Here is a 10,215-nt window from a genome sequence, read left to right as displayed (position 1 = left end):
ACTTTGAGAGGTGGAGGTGAGAATGCCTGAGTCCAGGGATTCAGGACTAGCCTGGGCAACCTCGTCTCTACAATAAATCAAAAAATTAGCCAGGCATGGTGGTGCACACCTGTGGTCCCAGCTACTTGGAAGTCTGAGGGGAAAGGATCGCCTGAGCCCAGCAGGTCGAGGCTGTGGTGGCTGTGAGCGTGCCACTAGACTTCAGCCTAGGCAAAGGAGTGAGAATTCAAATTTTAAAAAAACCAAAAACTTGTATCATTTTCTCCTAGTTTAGTAAATAAAACGTGTATCTTGTAAAGAGTGTAGAATAAGCCGGTAGTGGTGGTTCAAGCCTGTAATCTCGGCACTTTGGGAGGCTGAGACGAGAGGATTGCCCAAGCCCACGGGTTTGAGACTAGCCTGGGCAACACAGTGAGACCTCGTCTCTACAACAAATCAAAAAATTAGCTGGGCAGTAGTGCGTGCCTGTAGTTCGGCTACTTGGAAGGCTGAGGCAGAAGGATGGCAAGAGCCCAGCAGGTCGACTCTGGGGTGGCCTTGAGTGTGCCACTGCAGTCCAGCCTAGGTGACAGAGTGAGACTCCAACTCAAAAATAAAAAAATAAAGAGTGTAGAGTATACAAATGAGCAAAATAGAAAACAAAATTAATCTAAAATCACACCACTTAGCAGGACAAGTATCTCTCTCCACACTATACAATTTCTTGTTACCTGTTGTTTTCCTAAGTATCATGCATGTTTTCCTGTTAATAAATTTAGGTCATCATATCAAATGGTAGCTGATCTCTGCCCAACCTCTCTCCAACCCTCAGAGCTGACACCTGCAGACAAAAAAAAGATGACCCAAAGTGGTGCTTCCTATATGGGCAAATGTGGGAATAAGGAAATATCCAGACCATTTTGCAAACTCAAACCCTTTATCTTATTTATTTATTTATTTTCATTTTCATTTTTATTTTTTTAGGTGGAGTCTCACTCTATTGTCCAGGTTGGAGTGCAGTGGCATGCTCCCGGTCACGAAGCCTTGACCCGCTGGGCTCAGGTGATCCTTCCACCTCAGCCTTAAGTAGTTGGAACTATAGGCATGCGCCACCACGGCTGGTTAATTTTTTGATTTATTGTAGAGACAAGGTCTCACCAAGTTGTCGAGGCTAGTGTCGAACCCCCGGGCTCAGATAATCCTCTCACCTCCACCTCCCAAAGTGCTGAGATTATAGGTTTGAGCCATTGTGCCCAGTCCCCTTATCCTACTTATAACACATCCTATACTATCCAATTTTTTCTTGTGTTCCTCTACCTTGAGTTTGTAGAGAAAGAGTCTGGCTAATTAGCTTAGCCATATATATATGATCCCCCTAATTAAATATCTGCCTCCTACTTTTTTATTTTTTAAGTTCATTTTGCATTCTATCTCCCAGGCTAGAGTGCAGTGGAATGATCATGAATCTCTGCAGTCTCAACCTCCTGGGTTCAGGTGATCCTGCCTCCTGAGTAGCTGGAACTATACACAGACACCACCACTCTCAGCTAATTTTTTGTTTTTTTTAGTATGGACGAGGTCTCGCTATGTTGCACAGGCTGGTCTTGAACTCTCAGGCTCAAGCAAACCTTCCACCATAGCTTTCCAAAGTGCTGGGATTACAGGCACGAGCCACTGTGCCTGGGAGACACATCTACTTCATCTTCTTAATTTTTCCAACAAGGAAAATCCTATCCAAATTATATGAGAAGCCAAGTCTAAGTTTATTTTAAATGACTATGTTTGAAATCAATAAAGTCAGAACTCTGAGCCCCTCCAGTCTTTCCAGACAGGCTACTAAAAAGGGGAATTGTGAGCTTAGATATCACTAAGCTAAGATTGCAAGTGGTAAAATGATCAGATGAAGCAGTAATCATCTGACTTTGTGATCACACTAATGCAGAAAACGTAAAAAATGGTTTGTTTTGTAAGCTCTCTGGGGGAATAAGCAGTTCTAGTTAGCACTCCTGCAACTTATACTATTTCATAGCTTCTGAATAACTCCACAGCATCACTCTGAACTTGTTTTTATTATAATTACAGTTGACCCTTGGACAATGCAGGAGTTAGCAGTTTTCCCCACCTTGCCCCAGTTGGAAGGAAAATCCTTTTAGTATAGCTTTTGACTTCTCCAGAACTTAACTACAAATATCCTACTGTTGACTGAATGCCTTACTGATATCATGAACAGTTGTTAACACATGTTTTTGATGTTATATGCATTATATGCTGTATTCCTATAATAAAATAAACTAGAGAAGGACTTCCCAGCAACTGAATAGATTTAGAGACTATCATACTCAGCGATCTATCACAGAAACAAAGAACTGAATACCACAGGTTCTCACTTATAAGTGGGCCCCGAATATGTATCACAATACTACAAGAGAGGGATCAGCAATAGTGGGACACTATTTGTGGGTGTGGGGGGAAGGCACATACTATCACTAAGGGTCCCTGATCCTAAACCAGAGGAAGTGAGGACCAGTGGGAAGCCCAACTTCACCTTGTACATAGACCATTCATGTACCTAATCCTGATTTGTACCCCACATCCTTAAAATAAAATAAAGGAAAAATAAAAAAAATAAGCTAGAGAAAAGAAAATGTTATTAAGAAAATCATAAGGAAGAGAAAATACATTTACAATACTGTACTGTGTTTATTGACCCCATAAGTTCATGTCATCCATTTACAAAGTGAAGCATCTATCTGAAATGGTGGCAACTGCAGGTGCAGCCCTCAGTCTACGGTATATATCAAACCACTCAACCTTTTCTTGTAGTGCCATGACTTTTCTCTGCTTCTTGAGAGCACATTCAGCATCACTCGTGGCACTGCACATAGGTCCCATGGTGTTAATCAAGGTTTATGGTACTGCACTAAACACAATGAAAAATGTACAAGGCTGGGTGCGGTGGCTCAGCCTGTAATCCCAGCACTTTGGGAAGCAGAGATGAGAGGATTGCCTGGGCCCAGGGGTTCGAGACTAGCATGGGCAGCACGGTGAGACCTCGTCTCTGCAATAAATCAAAAAATAAGTAGGACATGGTAGCACATACCTGAAGTTCCAGCTATTTGGAAGGCTGAGGTAAAAGGATTGCCTGAACCTAGCAGGTCGCGGCTGCGGTGGGCGTGAGCATGCCACTGCCCTCCAGCCTGGAGGACAGAATGAGACTCTTACTAAAAAAATAAATTAGATTAAATAAAGAAAAATACACAGACCCAAGAGAGATCATTTTTTACTGAGATACACAATTTGCTGAAGAAACAAACTGGTCACACAGAGATTATTAGTGTCTCACGGCATTTTAAATGGATGCTCACAACACTTGAGTTCACCACAATCATAACAGGAGGTAGCAATGAAATTATAACAGTAGTACAATATGTACTACAGTTAATTTTAGTTACGATTTAATACTGCATCTTTTCATTTATTTACATTTCTCTTGATTTCATATGATGCCATGTGTGATCTGTGTTTGTGTACATACGTTTTGATAAATTTTAACCTCTTAAAACAAATTTGTGTATATTATATGGTAGTAAATGGTAAAAGACTAGTATCTACATACCACAAGTGCCAAAAAAGGTATACACATTTTAAGAGATGTTAAGGATTGTTCACTATAACCAGAAGTGCCTGGATACCAATAGTAAATTTGAGCACCTCTTGTAATTGCAGAAGTCAAGCGTGACCGGTATTCATCTTTTGTTATCAGTAAATATTGAGTATTACAATTTAATTTTTTTATTTAAAATTTTTTTTTGAGTTGGAATCTCACTCTGTCACCCAGGCTGGAGTGCAGTAGCATGCTCACAGCTCCCACAGCCTCCACCTGCTGGGCTCAGGCGATCCTTTCGCCTCAGCCTTCTAAATAGCTGGAACCACAGGCATGTGCCACTATACCCGGCTGATTTTTTGATTTATTGTAGAGAAGAGGTCTTGCCAAGTTGCCCAGGCTGGTCTTGAACCTGTGGGCTCAGGCAATCCTTTCACCTCGACCCCCCAAAGTGCTGGGATTATCCACCACACCTGGAGAGTATTACAATTTAAATACAGGTTGTTTTCCTTTCTTAAAATGTTTACATTTTTTGGCACCCTTTATATTTTTTGGCTTCATGACCTGCCTAGCTTTTTCTTAATTTTTTTCCACATTTCTAGGCTGTGAGATTCATCTGTGAGTTTTTCATTGTTGCAAACCTAAAAAAAATTCCAATATATTTATTTTTTAAAATATATGTATAAGTGGATCTACAGACTCTAAACACATGTTATGTAAGGGTTCACTGCACTTATTTATAGCCTCACAGTATCTTATTATTTTTGCTTTAAAAAGTCAATTAAACTTCAAGGAGATTTAAAAAACAAAAACAAAAAAGTCTAGACACAGTGGTTCATGCTTATAATCCTAGCACTTTGGCAGACTGAGGTGAGAGGATTGCCTGAGCTCATGGGTCAAGACCAGCCCGGGCAACTTGGTGAGACCTCATCTCTACAATAAATCAAAAAATTAACCAGGCATGGTGGCACGTGCCTGTAGTTCCAGTTACTTAGAAGGCTGAGGTGGAAGGATCACCAGAGTTTAGCAGGTTGAAGTTGTGGTGGACGTGAGCATGCTACTGCACTCCAGCCTGGGTGATAGAGTGAGACTCCAACTCAAAAAAGTAAATAAAATAATAATAAAGGAATTTTTAATTTCTATTCACATAGCTACCATTTCTGGTTCTCTTTCTTCCATTGTGTAATTATAGATTTCCAACTGATACCATGTTCCTTCTGCCTCAAGAACTTTTTAAACATTTCTTAGAGTACACATCTGCTAATGAAAAGTCTTTCCAACTTTTGTATGTCTGAAGAAGTCATTATTTGGCCTTCCATTTTGAAAGATGTTTTCACTGGGTATAAAATTCTAGGTTGACAGTTGTTTTTTGTTTTGTTTTGTTTTGTTTTCTTTCAGTACTTTAAAGATGTTTCTTCACTGTCTTCTGGCTTGATCTGACAAGAAGTCTACTAATCTACTTTCATGCTTATCATTGTTTACTCCAATGAAAGAAATCTTTCTTTTTCTGACTGATTTTTTTCTCTTTATTACTGGTTTTGAACAATTTATAAGGGGTCACGGTGCAGTTTTCTTCTTGAGTCTTGTGCTTGGACTTGTTGAGCTTCTTGGCTCTGTGGTTTTAAAAGTTTCATCAGGCAGGGCACAGTGGCTCACATCTATAATCCCCAGCACTTTGGGAGGTGAGAAGATTGCCTAAGCCCATGGGCTTGAGACCAACCTGGGTAACTTGGTGAGACCTCATCTCCACAATAAATCAAAATTTAGCTAGGCATGGTGTTACATGCCTTTAGTTCCAGCTACTTGGAAGGCTGAGGCAGAATGATCACCTGAGTCCAGCAGGTCAAGGCTGTGGTGGCCATGAGCTTGCCACTGTACTCTAGCCTAGGTGACAGAGTGAGACTCCTACTCAAAAAATGAAGAAAGAAAGAACGGCTGAAATTTGATGACACAGAGAACACAGCCATCTATAAGCCAGGAAAAGAGCCTTCAACTGAAACCAACCCTGATGGCACCTTGATCTTGGACTTCTAGCCTCCATAAGTTAAGAAATATAAATTTCTGTTGTCTAAGCCACCAAGACTGTGACATTTTGTTATGACAGCTTGAGCTGATTGATACAGCATACAAATATCTGTCCAAATCTGGCTTTCAATTATTTTGTGTATATACCAGAAGGGGAATTGTTAGTAATTCTATGTTTAATTTTTGGAGTAACTGCTATACTGTTTTTCATAGTGCAAAATGACTTTTTGTTACTCTATTTCTCTTCTGGAAGGTAAGATCTAGGTTGGTAGATTTAGTCTGTCTTAAATACTTAGAGCATAGCACAAAGCAAATGCTAAGTAAATATATATTAACTAATGCATGAACTTTTATATCTGAGAATCAATTACTAGTAGCAATGGAAACTTTAAGGAGCAGTATGTTGTTAAAAAAAAAAAAAAGTAATCAAACTAGAATTTTAGTCATATCTTACTACCAACTCACTGTGTGATCTTGATAAAATAGTAAATCTCTCAGGGCCTCCGTGTCCTCATCTGAATACTAATGAGAAGTGTGAACAGCGTAAAGTTTAGGTAGCAGCAATATGTAAAAATTGGTAAATTTGTGTCAAGAGTATGTGGGCGTTCCTTGTATTATTCTTGCAACTTTTCTCTAAGTTTAAAAATATATCAAATTTAAAAGTTACCAAAGAAAAAAATAGGAAAAACTTATTTAAGAAGAAGCGTGAGACAGAAAACCAGAAAGGGACACACAGGAGCTTGCCTACCTACGTGTTCCTTTTTGGCCTCTCTTTTTAAAAGTATATTCTACTTTCCCTCTAAGCGGATTTGCCATAAGTTAAATCCATCCCTCTTGTGGGGAAGAGGAGGATATTTACTTCACTCTGGAAACAGTTTATATGAGAAATTTACCCAGAACTCTTTATTTTTTATTTTTTATTTGGAGTCTCACTCTGTCGCCAAGGCTGGAGTGCAGTGGCATGCTCAAGGCCACCGCAGCCTCGACCTGCTGGGTTTAGGCGATCCTTCTGCCTCAGCCTTCCAAGTAGCTGGAACTACAGATGCACGTCACCATGCCCAGCTAATATTTTGTGATTTATTGTAGAGATGAGGGTTCACCAAGTTGCCCAGGCTGGTATCAAACCCCCAGGCTTAGGCAATCCTCTCTCTTTGGCCTCCCAAAGTGCTGGGATTACAAGCTGAGCTACTATGCCTGGCCTTTTTTTTTTTTCCCTTGAATACAGGAGACAAGCTCTTGCTATGTTGTCCAAGCTGATCCTGAACTCCTGGGATCAAGTTATCCTCCAACCTCAGCCTCCCAAATTGCTAGGATTACAGGCATGAGCCACTGAGCTCACAGCTCCTTTAGACTTGATTTGGGAGACTGAGGCAGGAGGATCACTTGAGCCTTGAACTCCTAGCCCCTGCACTCCAGCCTGTGCAGCATAGTGATTTTGTATGCAAAGATGAACTGCTCCTAAGGCAAATCATCTTATTGTAGAGCTCTTTTGACATTGACCCTGAAAATACATCAAGTACCAATGTATTAATAGCAATGGCTCTAATTTGTCATTAGAAATTCAAGCAGCCACACTTCAAGACTTCTCAGCTAATCAGAAATCCTCTGATTATACACTTAATTCTTGTGGATTTCACTGTATGCCAATTAAAATTCAATAATATGAATTTTTTTTAGAAAACTTTAAAAATAAGTCATTCTTTTTTGTTGCCCCAATAATTTTATCCCGGTGGATATCTGGTGTTAGGCTCATAGTAATTACTATTAGTAATAAATAATAAATAGCATCAATTGGTAAATGTTTAACATGGGACACTTAGAGTGACCTAAATTGCTACCTTCTCTTCTGTCTGTATAATGAAAAGTAAGAGAGAGAGATAGTAGGCTGCTATGGTGAATTATTTGATCTGTAATTAAAAGGTGATAACTATGGGGATGATTTGAGATCAAATGTATCAACTCTCCTTTTTATTCTAGAGCAAATATTAGAGGCTTGAATGATTCTCAAGCTGTAGATATTTCTCAGGTCTATTTTTAAACTCAAACTGGCTCTTTCCCAGAAAGAAGAGAAACAAAAATCTACTGGCAGTAAAGCCTTTACCTTTTTTCATTGAATTTTCTGAGGAGATTTTTTTTAAAGATCTTCTGAAAATCCAGAACAGATGGAGCATTATGGAGATCATTGCAAAACAGAATACTTTTCAGAGTGCTTAGAAGAAAATAAGTATCAAAAAGACCCTGTCTTTAAAAAAAAATTAGTAGACTAGAGACAAAGTATCAGATATAGTAAACATTTGCCTTCCTTTGAAGGAACGGAAAACAATAAAAGCCCAGTTACGTTAAATTGTTCTCAAGGTTGGTCTATAAGGCACCAGTCCAAAGGATTTCCATATGAAAAGTTCGTAGAATTCTTCTTAGCAACAAAATAGTTGAGTGATTTGGTAGTACTGGAGAGAACTGATAAAAATATTGCTCATTAACATTCACTCTCTCTTTTTTCTAACTATAAAACTATTTTTTATATCAGAAAAGTTAAATTTAATACAGTGTAACTCTCCAAGGGGAAAAAAATAGCAGGGAAAATCCCAGATCTAGCAGCCCTGTTTTGTGCTCACAAAGTTTGCACAATCTTTCCTTGTAGATGGATGAATAGGTATTAGAATCAGTTACCTGGCTTTTTCAACAGGCAAAGGGTGTGAGGTGGCCTTTGCAAGGGTGGAGGGAAAGTGTGAAAGGCTCTGAGTGTTAACTCTACTTCGCAGTTCACCATGACTCATTCATGGCAGACTTGCTACCAAACTATTGGGAATGAGCGGGCTAAGGGAACATGTTACAGCAGCCAGTGAAATAGACCAAAAAACTGTCAGTCCCAGGAAAATTACTGGAGAGGAAAATCTCAAATGCGGCAGTGAATCTTTGCCAGATTCAGTTGGTTTGTTGTTTTATTAAAAAAAAAAAAATTGCACTTGACAAATCCTTCCTGAGTTTCAAAAGGAAGAGGAAAAAAATCTCCATTTTGTTATCAATAAAGGTAGCAGGTTGTAAAGGGCTTAAATACCATCTTAAGAACAAAATATAGAGGGAACATGGCAAACTATTATAAGGTAAGAAAAAAAATGAAGGTCAGGGGAAAAACAACAAAAGCAAAATCTTCCTTGTAGGGAAGTTGGGAGCACATTTCTTTGGCTGAAGATCCAAAGAAGAGGAAAAATAACATCTTGATAAGGCCAAATGAAAAGGTAAATCAACCTTTAGTATTAGCGAGATTGTCAAGAGACCTTTAGATGGGTGATTTAGAGAGCTGGTATTTTGACACCTGAGGCTTTTTACCAAGTTTGAAGAAACTGGCAAAAGTCTCAGAATGCTTTCAAAATCACTTCATTGTGATTATCCTTAGTTCAGGAAAATCGAATAGATGCCTATAGCTCTTAGATAAGGTGGGACTAAAAAGCATAAATGTAGTGTTGTAATGAATCCAAAGTGTTTGGAAACCATCGTGTCTGTGTCTTTGAATGTTTGGAATTGTAGGATGATTGCAGAGATGATGATCTAAAAGCGGATGGTTAGGCCTGACTGCAAAACGCTGTCTGAGAGAAGAAAATGGGGATCCTAGGAAACCTATCACAGACCTCTATGAACTTCAGAACCCATCATGGCCTAGTTATATCACTGCCTCTAAGGGAGTGTAAGTGCCTTGTTGTTTTGATCATTTGATGATGAACAAGTGTCCTCCAGGATCAGGGTGTGATCCAAAATGCCAGGTTCATTCCAGAATCTGGATCAGGTGTCCTAAACCTCAAAAAGGCTGAGAATTGGACCTTATGCTTTCATGGGGAAAATTTCTTAAGAGAATTTTTTTTCTCTGCTAAAATCAGGTGCCCAGAAGGAAATGTCTTTTCTTTCGCTATCATGAATAAATTACCTATCATCATCCATCTATCACACTCAAGTATTTTCTCAGCATCTACTACATGCAAGGTATTACGATAGATACCAAAAATAGTTAATGAGACCTGCATGGAGCTTACTTTCTGGTTGGAGAGTCCCAAATAAATGTGCAGGCAAACAGATGAATATCACACATTGTGTATCCTAAGTTAGATATAAGCATGGGAAGAATTATGATGGGCAAGGATATCTACCAGGCCACCTACAAACTTAAAAGGCTAGACTCATTGGAAGAAAAAAAAACATCAAAAAAGACAAAACAGGCAAGACATCAACAAAAAAAACCCCTGCTGTCAGCTAACTACTATAAGTAGTTGATGGCCTGAGATTCTTCCCAGTGGGATTTGATACTCTTTCTGTTAGGGTGAGTTTTAGGTTTCCCATCATGCATTTGGGTTCCTTCCATGCAAATGAGGTCGTTCTGCTTGATGTTTAAACTTGATTGTAAGCCACTTATGGGCCATCTGGAGGTTTGTAAAGTGGCTAGTCAATTGTGGGGTAGCAACAGTTGGCCAGGCGCAGTGGCTCAAGCCTGTAATCCCAGCAATTTGGGAGACCGAGGCAAGAGGATTGCTTGAGCCCAGGGGTTTGAGACCAGCCTGGACAACTTGGTAAGACCTTGTCTCTACAGTATATCAAAAAATTAGCCAGATGTGGTT

Source organism: Carlito syrichta, unplaced genomic scaffold (genome assembly GCF_000164805.1).
Source record: "Carlito syrichta isolate Samal-C Ts95f unplaced genomic scaffold, Tarsius_syrichta-2.0.1 Scaffold313382, whole genome shotgun sequence".
NCBI lineage: Eukaryota > Metazoa > Chordata > Mammalia > Primates > Tarsiidae > Carlito > Carlito syrichta.
This window is presented reverse-complemented; position numbering follows the sequence as displayed.